We start from the raw sequence: 20,716 nt of genomic DNA, 5'->3' as shown, positions 1-20,716 counted from the left end.
AGCCTACACCACAGCCACAGCAACACCAGATCCGAGCCATGGCTGCAACCTACACCACAGCTCACGGCAATGCTGGATCCTTAACCCACTGAGGGAGACCAGGGATCGAACCCGCAACCTCATGGGTTCCTAGTCGGATTCATTTCTGCGGTGCCACGATGGGAACTTCAGAAAGTAATATTGCTGTGAAGGCACTAAGAAGAGATTTGGCAGAGGTGGGGACAGAGGATGGCTATTTGAGAAAAGCAGAGCCTTTTCTATTGCCCGGGACATTCCATTTTGCATTGTAGTTAATTGTGCACAACTCTGTGTCTACACTGATAAACCAGTTACCCACTTAAGGGAAGGCACTGTATCATGCAGCTTCTAATCTCGTAATTTTGAAGATCCATTTTAGTTCTGATGTTTCATCATTCCAGAGTCTCTCAAAGACTGAGGAACTGAAAACGAAAATCACATTAAGGCTACATTTAAAAAAGAAGTCTCAGAAGTTCCCATCGTGGCTCAGCAGTAAAGAACCCGACTAGCAAACCTGACTAGGATCCATGAGGATGAGGGTTCAATCCCTGGCCTCGCTCAGCGGGTTAAGGATCCAGTGTTGCTGTGAGCTGTGGTGTAGGTCCCAGACACAGCTCGGATCCTGAGTTGCTGTGGCTGTGGTGTAGGCCAGTGGCTACAGCTCTGATTCAAACCCTAGCATGGGAACCTCCATATGCCGCGGGAGCAGCCCAAGAAATGGCAAAAAAGACACCCCCCCCCAAAAAAAAACAAAAAACTCAGGAATTCCTTCGTGGCTCAGTGGTTAACAAACCCTACTAGAACCCATGAGGATTCAGGTTTGATCCCTGGCCTTGCTCAGTGGGTTAAGGATCCAGTGTTGCCGTGAGCTGTGGTGTAGGTTGCAGACATGGCTTGGATCCTGAGTTGCTGTGGCTGTGGTGTAGGCCGACAGCTACAGCTCTGATTCGACACCCAGCCTGGGAACCTCCATATGCTGCAGGTGTGGCCCTAAAATAGCAAAACAAAAACCTCCATGCTCTTACAAAGACAATTCTCTTTTGCCATTAGTAAAATTTAAGACAATATGACAGAAGTCAAGCTTCTTAGTTTAAACTAGCTTGATTTAGACTATGTCTATTTTTGTTTTTTTAATCTACAAAACAAATTCAAGGCCCTATTTGCAAGGACATTAATAAAAAAAAAAACTTAGCACTGTAAATCAACTATATTCAATAAAACTTTAAATAATTTAAAAAAAAAAAGCTTAGCATATGGCTTCCTCATGAATAAACACACTCAAGGCAGAGTCATCATTGCTTACGGACCAATGGCTTACCTGGTTTGACTTTCTGCTGTAAGGCCTGAACCACAGAATGCTTAACCCCAAAGATTATAACCCAGAAACATGCAAAAAAAAAAAAAAAAAAAAAAAAAAAGTACCTTGCTATCACATTTGTTTTTCAATAAAAAGAAGAACCAAATATAAACAGAAAAGCAAGGGAATTTTATGTAGAACTTCAACTTCTCTTAATCATACTACTGGCTAAAATGGAGAAATGAAGATACTAACATTAGCTACTTGCCATGGAATCCACAAAAAAAACCTGACTTTTGTTTATTATAGTGCCAAAACACAAATTAAATACCAACCAAAAAAGGGGGGATAAACAAACATACTAGTAGTACACCCATACTCAGCAACAAAATAAAATAAAGTATTGATAAACACAACTTGGATGACCTTTTTTTTTTTTTTTTGGCCTTTTCTAGGGCCGCTCCCATGGCATATATGGAGGTTCCCAGGCTAGGGGTCGAATTGGAGCCGTAGCCGCCAGCAGACACCAGAGCCACAGCAACGTGGGATCCGAGCCACATCTCCAACCTACACCACAGCTCACGGCAAACGCTGGATCCTTAACCCACTGAGCAAGGCCAGGGATCGAACCCGCCACCTCATGGTTCCTAGTTGGATTCATTAACCACTGAGCCACGATGGGAACTCCTGGATGACTCTTAAAAGCATTACACTGAGTGAAAGAAGCCAGTATCAAAAGTTTATACCCTACACAATTCTGTTTATATGACATTCAAGACTCTAATGATGGAGACGAGGTCAGTGGCTGTAGGGATGTACTGGGGGAGGGTGTGACCGACCACAGAGACAGAGCAAGCATGAGGGGAGTTCTGAGAATCATGGAATTGTTCTATCTCCTTATTATGGTGGTGGCTACACCAATTTATATTGGTGTTAAAAGCTCGCAGAATTGTATAGAAAAAAATTAATTTTACCCTATGATAAATTAAAAAATAACTGTTTTTTTTTTTTTTTTTGGTCTTTTTGCTATTTCTTTGGGCCACTTCCGTGGCATATGGAGGTTCCCAGGCTAGGGGTCTAATCAGAGCTATAGCCACCGGCCTACGCCAGGGCCACAGCAACGCGGGATCCGAGCCGCGTCTGCAACCTACACCACAGCTCACGGCAACGCCGGATCCTTAATCCACTGAGCAAGGGCAGGGATCGAACCCGCAACCTCATGGTTCCTAGTCGGATTCGTTAACCACTGCGCCACGACGGGAACTCCAAAATAACTGTTTTTAACTCCGATAGTCCAACAATGTATTACTCCATCATTAGAAAATATCAAACAAGATCAAACTGAGGGACGTTCTACAAAAAAATACCTGACCAGTACTCTGCAAAGTATCAAGGTCAGAAGGACAAGGAGCCATCACAGATTTGAATGGAGACGTGACAGCTAAGTGCAACGTATGTGCCGTGGATGGGTCGTGGAACAGGGAAAGGACATCAGCGAAAAACTATATAAAGCCTCCTCAAGTCTAGAGTTTAGTTAATGGTATTATCCCAGTGTTCATTTCTTCATGTTGATCATTGTACTTACTGTGATTATGCAAGATGTCAACATTATTGGAAGACATGAAAAATATACAGGAACTCTGTACTATTTATGCAATCTTCTGTGAGCCGAAAATCATTTTCTTTTTTTTTTTATAATAATCTTTATTTTTTCCATTATAGTTGGTGTACCATGTTCTGTCTATTTCTACAGTACAGCAAAGAGACCCGGTCACGCACATATATATACATTCTTTTTCTCACATTATCCTCCATCAGGTTCCATCATAAGTAACTATAAAAATCATTTTAAAATAAGTTAAATGCCAGAATCTTTAAGAAAAATGTCTGCGATAATCTCATAAAGCAAAAATACATTCCTTTCTCTTTCAGGCACCAATACCATCCTACATCCTCTGATGATTTTTTTTTTTTTTTTTGTCTTTTTTTTTTTTTTTTTTTGCTATTTCTTGGGCCGCTCCCGCGGCATATGGAGGTTCCCAGGCTAGGGGTCGAATCGGAGCTGTAGCCACCAGCCTATGCCAGAGCCACAGCAACACGGGATCCGAGCCGCGTCTGTGACCGACACCACAGCTCACGACAACACCGGATCCTTAACCCATGGAGTGAGGGCAGGAATCAAACCCGCAACCTCATGGTTCCTAGTCGGATTCGTTAACCACTGTGCCACGACGGGAGCTCCTTCTGATGATTTTAGTGTAGTTTTGTTACCTAGTGTATGTCACCTCGAGGGGGTCAAAGAGATTCTAAATAAATTACGTGACTTATTAGCAGTGCCCACTCTCAGTGTATAAAAGTTTGTAACTCAAAATTCTATCAACCTTTGATTTCCCAATTCAAGAATGAAGTCTTTCCAAAGGACTTTCTCATAAATTCTATCTCCTAATCTTCCTATTAAAAATTTTTAAAAAGTTTTGCAAACTATTGCATTTGGTGTGGATAAGCCATGAGATCCTGCTGTACAGCACAGGGAACTATATCTAGACACTGGTGATGGAACATCATGGAGGATAACGTGAGAAAAAGAATGTATACCTGTATGTGGGACTGGGTCACTTTGCTGTATAGTAGAAAATTGACAGAACACTGTAAACCAGCTAAAACGGAAAAAATAAAAATTATTAAAAAAATTAAAAATGTCAATGGTTTACCAGCACCTGCAGAATAAATTCCCATACAAGATTTTTTTTTTTTTCGTCTTTTTGCCTTTTCTAGGGCCACTCCCACGGCATATGGAGGTTCCCAGGCTAGGGGTCCAATCGGAGCTGTAGCCACCAGCCTTCGCCAGAGCCACAGCAATGCGGGATCCAAGCCGCATCGTGCAACCTACACCACAGCTCACGGCAACACCGGATCCTTAACCCGATGAGCAAGGCCAGGGATCGAACCCGCAACCTCACGGTTCCTAGTCAGATTTCTTAACCACTGAGCCACGATGGGAACTCCCATACAAGATATTTTTGAACATGACTTTGATGTACTACGCCATAGCCTCACCTGTGACCTTGCTCCGTTGTTGTGTACACCCTACCATTCGCCGTGACTGAATTTATTATTCAGTCAAAGCATGTCATGCTTTCTCTACATCTGCTGACCTTCCCCACCTAGTGCATCTCCTGCAAAGCCCTTTTCTTCTACCATGAAAAGGAAGAACTAGTCACTTCCTCCTTTGTGCTCCCACAGCATTTTGTAAGTGATCTGACAGATAAGCGGATCACACTGTTTATCCAGCCGTGTACACACCGACACACTGCCACAATTTGCACAACATGCAAAGCATTTCAGGTTTGGGAGGCCGAGAGGTGAACGGATTTCCTTCATAATTCCTCCTGCCTATTCTGCTGGATCATTGGGTAAAACAGCTTTTTTTTTTTTTTTTGATCATTTATTTACATGTCTTATTGGTCATTTATTTCAGCCAGATGGCATTCCTGACCCATAGGAGTTGTTTAATAAATATTTACTGAATGGAAACATTTGGAGGTTCAACTAAATATTGGCTCAATGATAAATCTGCTTATGTCTCCTCTGCACAATTCTCAGGTCATTTTTGCAAAGTCTAAACTACATAAAGCAAGGCCCCTTTCTCGCTTTCCTGAACAGTCCAGTTCCAATGGATAGGTTGGCTAGGCTGCATCTGGCAGCCCTGTTTAAGGATCAAGCCCACAGCAGCAAAGCTCCGTGTTTTTGAAGAGAGAACAGCTTCTGGATTAGTCCCAGGGCTTACACCTGAACATCTCATTATGTTAACAGTCTACAAATAAAATTAGAGGCAGAGAGGGGAGAGAACAAAGAAGAGAACTCCCAATGGATTAGGACTCATTATCCAATTGTAGCCCTTTCTTTCAACTTCTGGTTTTGTGTCCCCTTCAGGCTTTTTTTTTTTCATTTATTTAAAAAAATATTTTATTGACGTATAGTTGGTTTATAATTGTGTTAATTTCTGCTGTGGAGAAATGCCTATGGAGGTTCCCAGGCTAGGGGGTGGAATTGGAGCTGTAGCCGCCAGCCTACACCACAGCCACAGCCACAGCCACACCAGATCCAAGCCACATCTGCCACCGACACCACAGCTCATGGCCAGATCCCTGACCCACTAAGCAAGGTCAAGGATCGAACCCGCATCCTCATGGATATTAGCCAGATTCGTTTCCGCTGCGCCACAACAAGAACTCTGATGTTCTAAGTATTTTAATGTTCTCAAATGTCTCTCTCCAGGTCTCCTTCCTATACCACAGATTCTTCTCACTTGACAACTCCATTCCACCACCTCATCGTCTCCTCAAACTTAACATATCCGAACCTGAATTTTTTTTTTTTTTTTTTTGTCTTTTTGCCTTTTCTAGGGCCGCTTCCCACGGCATATGGATGGTCCCAGGCTAGAGGTCGAATCGGAGCTATAGCCGCTGGCCTACACCACGGCCACAGCAATGCAGGATCTGAGCCGCATCTGCAACCTACACCACAGCTCACGGCAACGCCGGATCCTTAACCCACTGAGCAAGGCCAGGGATTGAACCCGCAACCTCATGGCTCCTAGTTGGATTCGTTAACCACTGCACCACAGCAGGAACTCCCCGAGCCTGAATTCTTGATCTTCCCTCCAAAATCTCAAGTTTTCTGCAGTCCTCCTGGTACCTATTCAATACTTCTAGTGGCTCAAGACAAAAAACTTGGCTCTTGACTGTCATATAGCTACAGCCAATGTGCCAGGAAATCCTGTTGCTTCCATCTTCAAAACAGATACAGAACGTGATCGCCACTTAACTGCATTGTTGTCATTGTCATCTCAACTGCATCACTGCTGTACTCCATGTAGCCTTCTGGCTTCTCTTCTTCCCTCTCTATAAGCTACTCTCAAAGCAGCAGTCAGAAGTAATCCATGAAAAAAGATATGTCGGTGGAAACAACCTAAATATCCATCACCAGATACGTGGATAGAGCAGATGGGGTATATTTATATAGTGGACTATGACTCAGCCATAAAAAGAATGAAACAATGCCATTTGGAGCAACACGGATAGACCCAGAGATTATCCTACTAACCAAAGTAAGCCAGACACAGAAAGACAAATATATGATATATCACGTATTTGTGGAATCTAAAAAAAAAAAAAAAAAAAGATAAAAATGAATTTATGTACAAAACAGAAAGAGACTGACAGACACAGAAAACAACTTGCAACTACCAAAGGAGTAAGTGGGGGAGGGATACATTAGGAGTTGGGGATCAACATATACACACTCCTATATATAAAACAGACAGGAGTTCCCTATCGTGGCTCAGTGGTTAACGAATCCAACTAGGAACCATGAGGTTGCAGGTTCGATCCCTGGCCTTGCTCAGTGGGTTAAGGATCCGGCATTGCCATGAGCTGTGGTGCAGGTCACAGACAAGGCTCGGATCCCGAGTTGCTGTGGCTGTGGTGTAGGCCGGTGGCTACGGTTCCAATTAGACCCCTAGCCTGGGAACTTCCATATGCTGTGGGAGCGGCCCGAGAAACGGCAAAAAGACAAAAAAAAAAAAATATATATATATATATATATATATATATATATATATAAAACCAACAAGGACCACCTGTATAGAACAGGTGATTATTCTCAATATTTTATAATAGCCTCTAAGGAAAAGAACCTGAAAAAATAGCTATATATGTATGTATAACTGAATCATTTTGTTACACACTCGAAACCATTGCAACACCATATATCAAATACACTTCAATAAAAAATGTTTAAATAAAGAGGTATGTCAGATCATATCACTTCTGCTTTGAAACCCTATTGTAGTTCCCGTTTTCACAAACAAGTCTTCCTGAGTGCTTACAAGGACTCCAAGATGGTACCCTGGCCAGCCTCTGTGATGGTCTCTCTTCCTACAACCCGCCTGCTCCCCTCTGCTGCTCACACCGACCTCTCCTTGCCATCCCATGAATACATCAAGTATTCGTGCCTCCCAGGTCTTTGCAGAGACTGTTCTTACTGCCTCAGAAGCTTTTCTGTTGAATATCCGGGTAACTGATGCCTTTACCTCCTGTAGGTAACCTACGGCAGTAATCACTACGACTTAGTGACTTAGTGTTTCTCCTATTAAGAGGCTGCGTCTACTTTTCCATCCCTTAAATGCAGAATTGGGCAAGTGATTTTCTTTGGCTGATGGGTAACGACAAATAAAACACAAGCTGAGGCTTAAAAAGTTTAGGCACATAGGGGCTCGCCCTCTCTTGCTGCTGGGATCCCTTTTGCCACCAAGGAGGATGAGAGCCACATGGAGAGGTCCCAGCCATGAGACGGAAGCCACCCTGCATTAGGGAGCCAGCGCCAGCTGAGTCCGCTCTGAAGAAGCACTCAGCCCACCCATAGAATCATGAAAAATATAGGGGGTACATATAGCTGTTCGAAAATTATGACTTGTTGGAGTTCCCATTGTGGCTCAGTGGTTAACGAACCCAACTAGTATCCATGAGGTTGCGGGTTCGATCCTTGGCCTTGCTCAGTGGGTTAAGGATCCGGCGCTGCCGTGAGCTGTGGTGTAGGTCGCAGATGCGGCTCAGATCCTGCGTTGTGATATAGGCCAGCAGCTACAGCTCCGCATCAACCCCTAGCCTGGGAACCTCCACATGCCACGGATGCAGGCCTAAATAGACAAATACACACACACACACACACACACACACACACACACACACATTATGACTTGCTCATTTAAAGTAGGGACTTAAGACCATTGTCTCTCTAGAATCCTGTGCCCTTTCTATAAGATCCCAAATTTTTAAAACTTCATAAACATCCTGAACTTCAGAATTTAGTTTGAACCACCTTAACAGACATGTCCCAAATCTAAGGATACTAAAGTAAGCACGTGTCATCTGCTCCACAGATGAAGGATTCAGACAAGTTAGAGTAACAAGTTCCCAGGATTTTCCCATCCCTCTGCCTTTGTTCTCGCTGCTATTTCCCACTATCCTTTCTCCCCATCCTTCAAGACACCTGCTAAAGTTCATCTGAAAGAAACACTATTAGAAAAGTGAGGGAATCTTTAAAAAAAAAAAAAAAAAAGGGAAAAAGGATGTACTTTATCAGACAATACATTATCTCAAGTAACTAAATGTAGGATAAAGACATTAAATAGAATAGGGTATTCTGCAGTTCCATTGTGGCTCAGGGGAAATGAACCTGACTAGTATCCATGAGGACACAGGTTCGATCCCTGGTCCCGCCCAGTGGGTTAAGGACCCAGCATTGCCTCGAGCTGTGGTGTAGGTCACAGATGTAGCTTGGATCTGGCGTTGCTGTAGCTGTGACCTATGCCAGCAGCTGTAGCCCCAATTCAACCCCTAGCCTGGGAACTTCCCTATGCCACAGGTGCAGCCCTACAAATCGAAAAGAAAACAAAACAAAAAGAAGAGGGTATTCTTTAAAAGAGATCTGATACTATCAAAAAAGAAATTTGGGGGTACCCACTGTGGCACTGTGGCACAGCAGGTTAGGAATCCAACCGCAGTGGCCTCGGGTCACTGCAGAGGTGCAGATTTGATCCCCAGCTCAGCGCAGTGAGTCAAAGAATCTGGAGGATCTGGCATTGCCACAGCTGTGGCAAGAAATTTGATACCATACACAAACTTAGATTATAATGAAAATGGCATCAACGAAAACATTAAATTCTATTTTTTCAGGGGCAAAAAAGCCACAGAAGAGAAGACTGTTCACTAGAGAGTACTGGCTAACAATTTCAAAGCGTTTATATACTATTCAGTAAGGAATGTCTTTCTCTGTATGACACAATAGCAGAAAAAAAGAGAAGAAAAGGATGACATTTGACTATATAAAAATTCAAAAGCGCCATAACCAAAGGTAGGGCAAAAGATAAAGTAGGGGAGAAAACAGGACCCAAAAAAAATTTTTTTAAGAAAAAAATAAACAAAGCCTAGTCTTAGGTTTGGCTTATGTAGGCAAACACATGTGTTGAACTCAGCAAACACTTTCAAAAAAAATATAAGTTCTTGGAGTTCTCCTGCGGCACAGCAGATTAAGGACCTGACATTATCACAGCTGTGGCTCGGGGCACGACCGTGCATGGGTTCCATCCTTGGCCTGGAAACTTCCACATGCCATGGGTGCAGCCCAAAAGAAACAAACAAACAAAACCAGCTAGAAATATTAGGCACTATATTGTGGGTGTGTAAGAAAGACAATACAAGATGGAACTGCAAACAGTGGGTTCATTCTCAAAAACAGCCTTGGCCTCTTCAAATATTGACCAATGAACATTCTATTCTGTTTTCACTTAAAATGCTTAAACTGCAAAAAAATAGTCATGGATTTAATTTTGCGCAAATCTTACCTCAAAAGGATAAAAGGTAAATATTGGAACTATAGTCAGTGATAAGTATGCTAAAATATTTAGATGGAAATGTGTTAATACCTGCAATTTACTTTAGATAGAAGATAAAAGTGTGGTAAAGCAAATATTATAAAATGTTCATGGTAAAATCGAGATGGTGGGTGTGTTTAAAAACTTTCAGGAGTTCCTGCTGTGGCACAGAAGAATTGGTGGGGCATCTCTGGAGCCTTGAGATGCAGGTTCAACCCCCAGCCAGGCACAGTGGGTTAAGGCTCCAGCGTTGCTGGAGATGTGGCATAAAACCACCTTTCGCAATAAAATGTGTCAGGAAAGAAAAAACTATTAACTGAATCACTCAAATAGCAAAATGGGCACTGGACATGAATGGGCAATTCAGAAAATGTGGCCAAATCGGAGTTCCCATCTGGTGCAGTGGTTAATGAATCCGAGTAGGAACATGAGGTTGCGGGTTCGATCCTTGGCCTTGCTCAGTGGGTTAAGGATCTGGCGTTGCCGTGAGCTGTAGTGTAGGTCGCAGATGCAGCTCGGATCCCACATTGCTGTGGCTCTGGCATAGGCCAGCGGCGACAGCTCTGATTAGACCCCTAGCCTGGGAAGTGGCCCTAGAAAAAGCAAAAAGACAAAAAACAAAACAAAAACAAAAACAAAATGTGGCCAAACAAGAGAAGATGTTCAAAGGTATTTCATTCTCACAACCTCAGAGCAGAGAACGGCCATCATTAAGAAGTCTACAAATAGGCGTTCCCATCATGGCTCAGTGAAAATGAATCTGACTAGTATCTATCCATGAGGACACAGGTTTGATTCCTAGCCTCACTCAGCTGGTTAAGGATCCGGCGTTGCTGTGAGCTGTGGTGTAGGTCACAGACAAAGCTCAGATCCCATGCTGCTGTGGCTGTGGTGCAGGCTGGCAGCTACAGCTCCAATTCGACCCCTAGCCTGGGAACTTCCACATGCCATGGGTGCAACCTTAAAAGACAAAAATAAAATAAAATTAAAAGTCTACACATAATAAATGCTGGAGAGGATGTGGTGAAAAGGGAATCTTCCTTCTCTATTAGTGGAAACGTTAAGCTGGTGTAACCACTGTGGAAAACGGCATGGAGGTTCCTCAGAAAAATACAAATAGAACTACCCTAAGATCCGGCAATCCCCCTCCCAGGCATATATCCAGACCAAACAATTCAAAAAGACACATGCACCCCTATGTCCACAGCAGGACTATTCGCAATAGCCAAGACATGGAAACAACCTAAATGTCCATCAACAGAGGAATAGATTAAGATGATGTGGTACATACATACCACAGAATACTACTTGATTTGTGGTTGCCAGGGGGAAGGGAAGAGGGAGAGAGATGGACTGAGAATACAAAATAATGCCATTTGCAGCAACATGGATGCAACTATTGATTCTCAAAGTGAAGTCAGAAAGAGAAAGACAAATTCCATATGATATCATTTATACGTGAAATCTAAAATAGACACAAACGAACCTTATCTATGAAAGAGAAACAGACTCATGGACAAGAACAGACTTGTGGTAGCCAAGGGGAGGGATGGAAGGAGAGGCTGGGGTTAGCAGATGGAAGCTATTAGCCATGGAGGGAATAAACAAGATCCTATTGTATTGCACAAAGAACTATATTCAATGTCCTATGATAAGCCACAAGGAAAAAGAATTTTTTTAAAAAAGAGTGTATATCAGAGTTCCCGTCATGGCTCAGTGGTTAACGAATCTGACTAGGAGCGATGAGATTGTGGGTTCGATCCCTGGCCTCGCTCAGTGGGTTAAGGATCCGGTGTTGCTGTGAGCTGTGGTGTAGGTTGCAGATGCGGCTCGGATCCCGAGTGGCTGTGGCTCTGGTGTAGGCCGGTGGCTACGGCTCCGATTCAACCCCTAGCCTGGGAACCTCCATATGCCTCAGGTGCAGCCCTGGAAAAGACAAAAAACAAAAACAACAACAAAAAAAGAGTGTACATCTACATATGACTGAATCACTTTGCTGTACAGCAGAAATGATTACAACATTGGAAGTCAACAATACTTCGATTTTTAAAAATTAAATTAAAAAAGAAAACAGTATGTTTTATCACTGTGCAAACAACATTTATACATGTATGGTCCACATTTCAATATCTGAAACAATGATCAGCTGAAAGGTTATAGAACGTATGCTGGTTAGTAAAAATTTTTTTTTTGTCTTTTTGCCTTTTCTAGGGCCGCTCCCGCGGCATATGGAGGTTCCCAGGCTAGGGGTCCAATCGGAGCTGCAGCCACCAGCCTACGCCAGAGCCACAGCAACATGGGATCCGAGCCACGTCTGCAACGCCGGATCCTAAACCCACTGAGCAAGGCCAGGGATCGAACCTGCAACCTCATGGTTCCTAGTCGGATTCGTTCACCACTGTGCCACGATGGGAACTCCTGGTTAGTAAAGTTTTGATGATCTGTATTATTCACCTGTGTCATTTGGTACTGAAGTAGCTATGTGCCTGGCACCATTCTGCAAACTCAGGATATAGTTGGTTTACCTGTGGACTCAAGTAAACATTTGAGGCATAGTCCCTGTTCCCACATGAAGGAAATCAACAAAGTGACATACAGGGTGACCAAGAAAACCTACTTTAGATAGGAAGGCCTCTTAGAAAATGTGACAGCTGTTTTGAGACCTCAGTGATAAGGGAGCAGCCCTGTAAAAGAGGCTGGAGAAGAATACTATCAGCAGAGGACGTTGTAAGAGCAAACAAAGGCAAGGCAAGAGGAGGAAGCAACACGGCCCTTAGCTCAGAGAGGAGGGAAGAAGTATGAACGGTGGCTAGAGAAGTACTTATCCAGAACGGGTATCCCCTTTACAATCAAGAAAAAAGATCGGAGGTCCCCATGCTGCAGCAGAAACAAAGCCAACTAGGAACCATGAGGTGGTGTGTTCGATCCCTGGCCTTGCTTGGTGGGTTAAGGATCTGACATTGCCGTGAGCTGTGGTGGAGGTCCCAGATGAAGCCTGGCTGTGGCTGTGGCTGTGGTGGAGGCCAGCAGCTACAGCTCCAATTCAACCCCTAGCCTGGGAACCTCCATATGCCACAGGAGCGGCCCTAAAAACCAAAAGCCAAAAAAAAAAAGATCAAGCTAGCTTCATCCTAAAAAACCCACAACTGTTAGCACGACCCCAAATCATACAGGAGGACAAAACTGTAAAGATCTTTCCTTACTAAGTGTGTGACATAACATATCTCTTTTAAGCTTCATGAGAGAGCTTTTAAAAAGCATGTAGGACTTCAAAGTAGAACATTCTCGAGACCATTCTCCAAAGCCAATCCACAGAACGCACGCGTGAGAATCACCTAAAGACACACTCCTGAGTCTGACACCAAAGATTAGGTCTTCAATGAACTCAGAATTCTCTTATTTTTTACTCCCCAGATGACCAGAAATTACTAGAGCGTCACACAGACCTTTGTACCGCAGCAGGCCTGACAGATTGCACCTGTGTGTACACAGCCCCACAACACCGTCGTATCCGGATTAAGTCAGTGGGATGATATTTATAATTCAACAGATCCTATTTAGGGATTCAGTAGGATGTTTAATATATGTTTCAAATATTTCACAGATCTAAAGGAGGCTTTTTTTTGTCTTTTGCCTTTTTAGGGCTGCACCCGCAGCATATGGAGGTTCCCAGGCTAGGGGTCCAATCACAGCTCCAGCTGCCAGCCTATACCCCAGCCACAGCAACACCAGATCGGAGCCAGTCTGCGACCTACACCACAGCTCACAGCAACGCTGGAGGATCCTTAACCCACTGAGCGAGGCCAGGGATCAAACCCACAACCTCATGGTTCCTAGTCAGATTCATTTCCACTGCACTACGATGGGAACTCCAAGAAGGCATTTTTTTATTCAAGCTTTTCTTTATAATGAAAAAAAAAATAGTTGACATCCCCAACTGTCACACTCATTTACCACTCTTCTCAGCCCCCTCCACAGCCGACCTTGCTCAAAGATTTGTCTATACTCCATTTTTGCATTTCCCGCTCCTTCTTTGACTCATTGGAATCTAACTCTGCCCCTACTAGGCATTCAATCCATTCTAACCAAAGTCAATGATCACACAGAACTAAATCCAATTAAAACCGGCAGAACTTGTTTTGTTGGACTAATCATTGCTCTCTCCTGGTTTTCCCCTAATTCTTCGCTGCTTTTCCTCCGTCTGCTCTGCCCCACGTCCTCCACGGCACCACTGAACCCCAGAGGTCCTAAGAGGTCTGTGGAAAAGCTTCTTCTCACTCCAGACTCCCCCTGGGCAAACCCATCCGTTTGCAGGGTTTCACTACCAAATCGGAGTCCAAGGCGAAAATCACCTCTGGTCAATTACCCTTGACAACTCCCTTCAACCACGCTTTAAGTACACGGTACCAAATTAACAGGCCACGCTGGCAACTATACAGCATCTGAATAAATATAATGGAACCACGGTTCCCTCTGACATTCAAGCACCAGATTAAGTCCGTAGCTTATATTTAAAGGGCATGCTAGGATTTCCCACTTGTGGAGCAGTAGAAATGAATCCAACCCGTATCCATGAGGATGTGGGTTCAGTCCCCACTGAGGATCTGGCGTTGCTGTGAGCTGTGGTATAGGCTGCAGATGTGGCTCAGATCCCAAGGTGCTGTGGTGTAAGCTGACAGCTGTAGCTCTGAATCGACCCCTAGTCTGGGAACTTCCATGTGCTGCAGGTGGAGCCCTAAAAAGCCAAAAAAAAAAAAAAAAAAAAAAACACTAAAAAGAAAAAAATTAAAAAGGCACATTAAAATTTTAAAAAATCGTATTTTTTTTCTTTTACTTTCACCTCATTCTACCTCCATACACCCTGCCTTAAAGCTCAGTATCTGCCCACTCTGTTTAAAACTCAAAATCCTTAATGTGACCTACAATACCTTATTTGATCTGATACTTGCCATTCTCATCTTCTATCACATTCCAATACACTAAAGCCGTCAAGACCTTCTTCCATATCCCAAAGCACACCCTTGCTTTCCTGCTTTGGAATATTTGCATAATGCCCCCCCCCGCCCCCCCCCGCCCCCCCCCCTGCCCCCCGGCTCCCATCACTTTCCATCCCTTCTTTCTCCTGGCCAATGCTTATCCACCCTTCAAATCCAGTTTAAATGTCATTTCCTTAGGGAAGCCTTTTCTCTTTTTTTGTCTGTATAGGGTTACACCCACAGCATTTGAAAGTTCCCAGGCTAGGATTGAAATCAGAGTTGCGGCTGCCGGCACATGCCAACTCGGGATCCTTAACCTACTGAGCAAGGCCAGGGAATCGAACCTGAGTCCTCATGGATACTAGTCAGGTTTGTTACCACTGAGCCATGATGGGAACTCCAGGAAAGCCTCTGCAATACAGTCCTTTCCATCTACTCTGTTTTTTTGTTTGTTTGTTTGTCTTGTTTGCCTTTTCTAGGGCTGCTCCTTCGGCATATGGAGATTCCCAAGCTAGGGGTCTTATCGGAGCTATAGCCACTGGCCTACACCACAGCCACAGCCACGTGGGATCCTTAACCCACTGAGCAAGGCCAGGGATCGAACCCACAACCTCATGGTTCCTAGTCAGATTCGTTAACCACTGCGCCACAATGGGAACTCCCCATCTACTCTGTGAATGGTCCCCCTATTAATGTATCTAACATGCAAACCACTTTTCAATTTGTCCAACCAATGTCTTTGTCTTTCCCGATGAGATGTAAAGGATCTGTCTGCCTTTTTCATTGTTATATCCCCAGCAACTAGCACCTAAACACTGACTGAATTATTAGCTTCGATGTCACTACAGATGCTTTTTACTCTTATAATTTGCATATCCAAATACAAATTTGCCTTTTAAAAATTGTGGTGTTATATATATGTGTTTTACCATCTTCACCATTTAGGTATACTGTTCAGTGGTAATAAGGACATTCATACTGTTTCCCAATCACTAGAGTTCATTTCGCAACCTATCTCCAGAATTCACTTCATCTTGCAAAACTTCGCCCTCCCCCAGCCTTCCAAATCAACATTCTACCGCTGTCTCTATGATTTTTGACTACTCTCAGTCCCACACGAAGGTGGAATCATGCATATTTGTCTTTTTGTAATTGGCTTATTTCACTTAGCACAATGTCCTCCAGATTCATTCATGATGTAGCATGTGTCAGAATTTCCCTCCTTTTTTATTCTTATAAAAAAGTATCAGGAGTTCCCGTCATGGCACAGCGGAAACAAATCTGGACTAGGAACCATGAGGTTGCGGGTTCGATCCCTGCCCTTGCTCAGTGGGTTAAGGATCCGGCGTTGCCATGAGCTGTGGTGTAGGTTGCAGACGCGGCTCGGATCCAGCGTTGCTGTGGCCCTGGTGTAGGCCAGCGGCTTCAGCTCCGATTAGACCTGGGAACTTCCATATGCCGCGGGAGCGGCCCAAGAAATGGCAAAAAGACAAATAAAATAAAATAAAATTAAATTAAATTAAAAAATAAAAAGTATCAAATTTATTTCAATGTCTAGTTTCATTTTTCAATTAAAGCTACTGGACAATTTTCTGTAATTTAAAATTCATTATCGGAGGTGAGAAAAACCTTAATGAGCTATTAATTACCAACAGCTAATGAAATTATTAACCATGCATTTATAAAAGCCATGTTAAAAAGTTCCAGTTATTTAAAGGAAATAGCCTTTAGCTCCTTCTCATTTTGACATAATTTACACCTTTTTGCCCAATAACTATGCTGAACAAAATTTTCCAAATGTTAAATAAGCCTTTACCTCTTGTGAAATATGACTTAACTGTTATTCTTTAAAACTTCCTCATAAGAAATTTGACATATTAATTTTCAAACCTGTTTGACCAAAAAGTATAAGGCACTGCTACCACATGAATTGAAACAAAGAATGGAAATAAAAACAAAAGTAGTATCTATATAATCAGCAAATTATCTGATCAGACTTTTTTTTTTGGTCTTTTTAGGGTCACACCTGTGTCACGGCATGTGGAGGTTCCCAGGCTTAGGGTCCAATCAGAGCTGCAGCCAACAGGCTTCGCCACAGCCACAGCAACACGGGATCCAAGCCACGTCTGCAACCTACACCACAGCTCATGGCAACGTCAGATCCTTAACCCACTGAGCCAGACCAGGGACTGAATCTGCATCCTCATGGATGCTTAGTCAGGTTCATTAACGGCTGAGCCTTGACGGGAAGTCCTGATCAGACATTTTAACTACTTCACATTTCTACTTAGCACAAGTGAGAATAAGCTGGTTCCAAGGGACTACCAAGTTTGGCCTTTTTACTGCCAGCTTTAAATCAGAATGTTACTCTATTCAACAAGTCACTTCTAAGAAAATGGCAGTGTTCATAAGTACAAAAATTGTTATATCCAGAAAGTGTTATTCTAAATAGTTAAGATAATGAGAATTCTGTATAAAATTAGATTTTAAAAAATGCAGAATGTTTAATAATTACCAGTATCTCAAAAGTCAAAATGAGAAAAATGCAGAAAATAGAAATACTCATTGAATATTATTTTGCTCTGAGAAAGCCAGAAATGATTCTATTCCAAGAAATAAACAGTTATGATAAAAGATGTAAGTAATATACTGAATCTCTTCAGCTAAAGCACACTTTTTTTTTTTTTTTTTTTTGGTCTTTTTGTCTTTTAGGGCTGCACCCGTGGCATATGGAGGTTCCCAGGCTAGGGGTCGAATCGGAGCTGTAGCCTCCAGCCTACGCCAGAACACAGCAACTCGGGATCCCAGCTGCATCTGCAACCTACACCACAGCTCATGGCAACACTGGATCCATAACCCACTGAGCAAGGCCGGGGATGGAACCCACATCCTCAGGGATGCTAGTCAGATTCGTTAACCACTGAGCCACAACGGGAACTCCTAAAGCACACTTCTCATTTTAGGACAATTCTGATTTTTGCATTTTTAACTTCCTTTGTCCAGAACAGGACCCCATTTTAAGCCATTATTTGAATAGAGTTCACATTCTAAAGTCATTTTTATCCACAGGATGTTTTCATTTTTAGTACTTAAACTGCGAAAAAGGCAAACGACTAAAGAAGCCTTTGTAGCATAAATGCCAATTTACAGTAACTGTCAAGAGACTTCCACACCAAAGCCTAAAAGTTGCTATATATAGTACAGGTGAGAACTAACATGATTCTTCCATATGCTCAGACTTCATTTACTAAATACTCCTGTCATAAGGTCCAGAAAAGAAACCTTAGTGGTCCTTCCAGAGCTGCATAATTTTCCAAATGATTTTCCTCTAGTTGCAGAGCCTATTCATTCCTTCGATCTTTTTTTAGCTGTTTAGCTTTTGCAACATATTCTTGACGTTTTTGTTTCTTCTTTTGCTCCTTTTTCCCTGGCCTCGATCTTGGCCAATTTCCAGGACAGTACAGCACTTGCTAGAAACGATGGAGTAAAGGGCTAAAATAACTGTTGTAAGGAAGCCACAGGGGTCCTTTTGCAGCCCCTTCTACAACATACTCAGCCCAAGCTTTTACATCACACATCTCTGTAGCGGTCTTATGCTTGAGTAGCAAATTTGTCCTGGGATGATTAGCCAATCACAAGGTCAGGTGACCCTTAGCTGTAGCTCTACCGGACACTTCTGAGAGAAGGCTTAAATTCTATGTCCTGGTTGGGTTGAAAAGACTGATCCTCTTGGAGTTCCTGTCGTGGCGCAGTGGTTAACGAATCCGACTGGGAACCATGAGGTGGCGGGTTCGATCCCTGGCCTTGCTCAGTGGGTTAAGGATCCCGCGCTGCCGTGAGCTGTGGTGTAGGTCGAAGATTCGGCTCGGATCCTGCGTGGCTGTGGCTGTGGTGTAGGCTGGTGGCTACAGCTCCGATTCCACCCCTAGCCTGGGAACCTCCCTATGCCGAGGGAAGTGGCCCTAGAAAAGGCAAAAAGACAAAAAAAAACGAACAAAAAAAAAGACTGACCCTCTGCCTCCGGGAGTGCAGGCCCGGCGGGGTTCGCAGAGAGGGTGGTCTGAGGGTGTGCAGGGTGGTCCCCGCCCCACCTGGCGTAGTGGGCACAGGATAGGCGACCGCCAGGCATGGGGGCAAGACCTCGGCAGCTGGCGCCACCGGCCTCTCCTACATCACGCCCGGAATGCTGAGCTCTGACCCCCACTCCCTGCTCACCCCCAGGCCAGAAGCCAGAATTTCCCTCCTTTTGAAGGCTCAAAAAATATTCCACTGTGTAAGTAAATACCTTATTTTGTTTATCCATTTATCCACTAATGGACACTTGGGTTACTTCTACCTTTTTGCTACTGTGCATAATGCTGCTAAGAACATGGGTGTACACCAGGCAGAATGGCCATCATTAAAAAGCCTACAAAAAATAAATGCTGCAGAGGGTGTGAAGAAATGGGAGCCCTCTCACATGGTTGGTGGGATTGTACATTGGTACAACCACTCTGGAAAACTGTATGGAGGTTCCTCAGAAAACTAAAGATAGAGTTGCCCTATGATACACTCCTGGGCATATAGCTGGACAAAACCCTAATTCAAAAAGATACATGCACCCCTATGTTCATAGTAGCGCTATTTGCAACAGCCAAGACATGGAAACAACCTAGATGTCCATCAGCAGACGAAGGGGTTAAGATGTGGTACATTTACACAATGGAATATTACTCAGCTATTAAAAAAGAATGAAAAAATGCCATTTGCAGCAACCTAGAGATGATAACACTAAGTGAAATAAATCAGAGAAAGACAAATACCATATGATATCACTTATATGTGGACTCTAAAATAGGACACAAATGAAGCTGTCTATGATACAGAAACAGACTCAAAGACATAGAGAAGAGACTTGTGGTTCCCGGGAGGGGGAGTATGGTAGAGGAGGAAGGACTGGGAGGTAGGGATTAACAGAGGCAAACTATTACATATACAAGGTCCTACCTTAGAGCTCAGGGAACTGTATTCAATATCCCATGCTAAACCATAATAAGAAACAACATGAAAAAGAATATGTATATAGAAGTGAGTCACTTTGCTGTAAACAGAAATTAACACAACCAACTATACTTCAATAAAAAATTTTTAAAAAAGAACATGGATGTATAAAATCTCTTTGAGACTCTGCTTTTATTTTTTATTTATTTATTTGTCTTTTTGCCCTTTCTAGGGCCACTCCCGCGGCATATGGAGGTTCCCAGGCTAGGGGTGGAATCGGAGCTGTAGCCACTGGCCTACGCCAGAGCCACAGCAACGCGGGATCCGAGCCGCGTCTGCAACCTACACCACAGCTCACGGCAACGCCGGATCCTTAACCCACTGAGCAAGGCCAGGGACCGAACCCGCCACCTCATGGTTCCTAGTTGGATTCGTTAACCACTGCGCCACAACGGGAACTCTGAGACTCTGCTTTTAATGCTTTGGGGTATAGAGCTAGAAACAGAATTACTGGATCATATGGTGGTTCTATTCCTAATTGTATGAAGAGCCACCAAACTGCTTCCCACAGTGGTTGCACCGTTTTACATACCCATGAACAGTACACAAGGGCTCCAATTTCCTTGCATCCTCACCAACACTTATTATTTGGGTTTTTTTGTGGGGTTTTGATAGCAGCCATCCTAATGCATGTCAGGTGGCAGACTTGCTTTTATATAAACTTTATGTGCTTTCTTTTTCTTATAAACATGTGGTTAGAAGCCCTCTTAAAATGTGCCCTATGAACTAGCAAAAGACAAATCCAGATGGTATTAATATTAAAAATGGAAAAGAAGAAAACAGTCTTTCAAAGCAGGGTTTTTTTTTTTCTTTTTCTTGTCTTTTTAGGCACATGGAAGTTCCCAGGCTAGAGGTCCAATCGGGAGCTACAGCTGCCGGCCTATACGCAGCAACGTGGGATCTGAGCCGCATCTGCAACCTACACTATAGCTCAGAGCAACGCTGGAT

General features: G+C 43.4%; 1 protein-coding gene and 1 pseudogene across 2 annotated transcripts in view; both read right to left on the bottom strand.

The window, feature by feature from the left end:
• The window catches only part of ELF1 (E74 like ETS transcription factor 1), a 122,454-nt gene that overhangs the window by 93,563 nt on the left and 8,175 nt on the right, over positions 1–20,716 (bottom strand). The window lies entirely within an intron of this gene.
• LOC110255821 (small integral membrane protein 15-like) lies at positions 17,939–18,429 on the bottom strand (annotated as a pseudogene).

This window comes from Sus scrofa, chromosome 11, assembly GCF_054392235.1.
Source record: "Sus scrofa isolate SSC_HxYL_T2T_F1_AM1 chromosome 11, Sscrofa_HxYL_maternal_Yorkshire_Landrace_v2.0, whole genome shotgun sequence".
Lineage (NCBI taxonomy): Eukaryota > Metazoa > Chordata > Mammalia > Artiodactyla > Suidae > Sus > Sus scrofa.
Note: the sequence above shows the minus strand (reverse complement) of the source record. Positions and strands in the feature narration are given on the sequence as shown.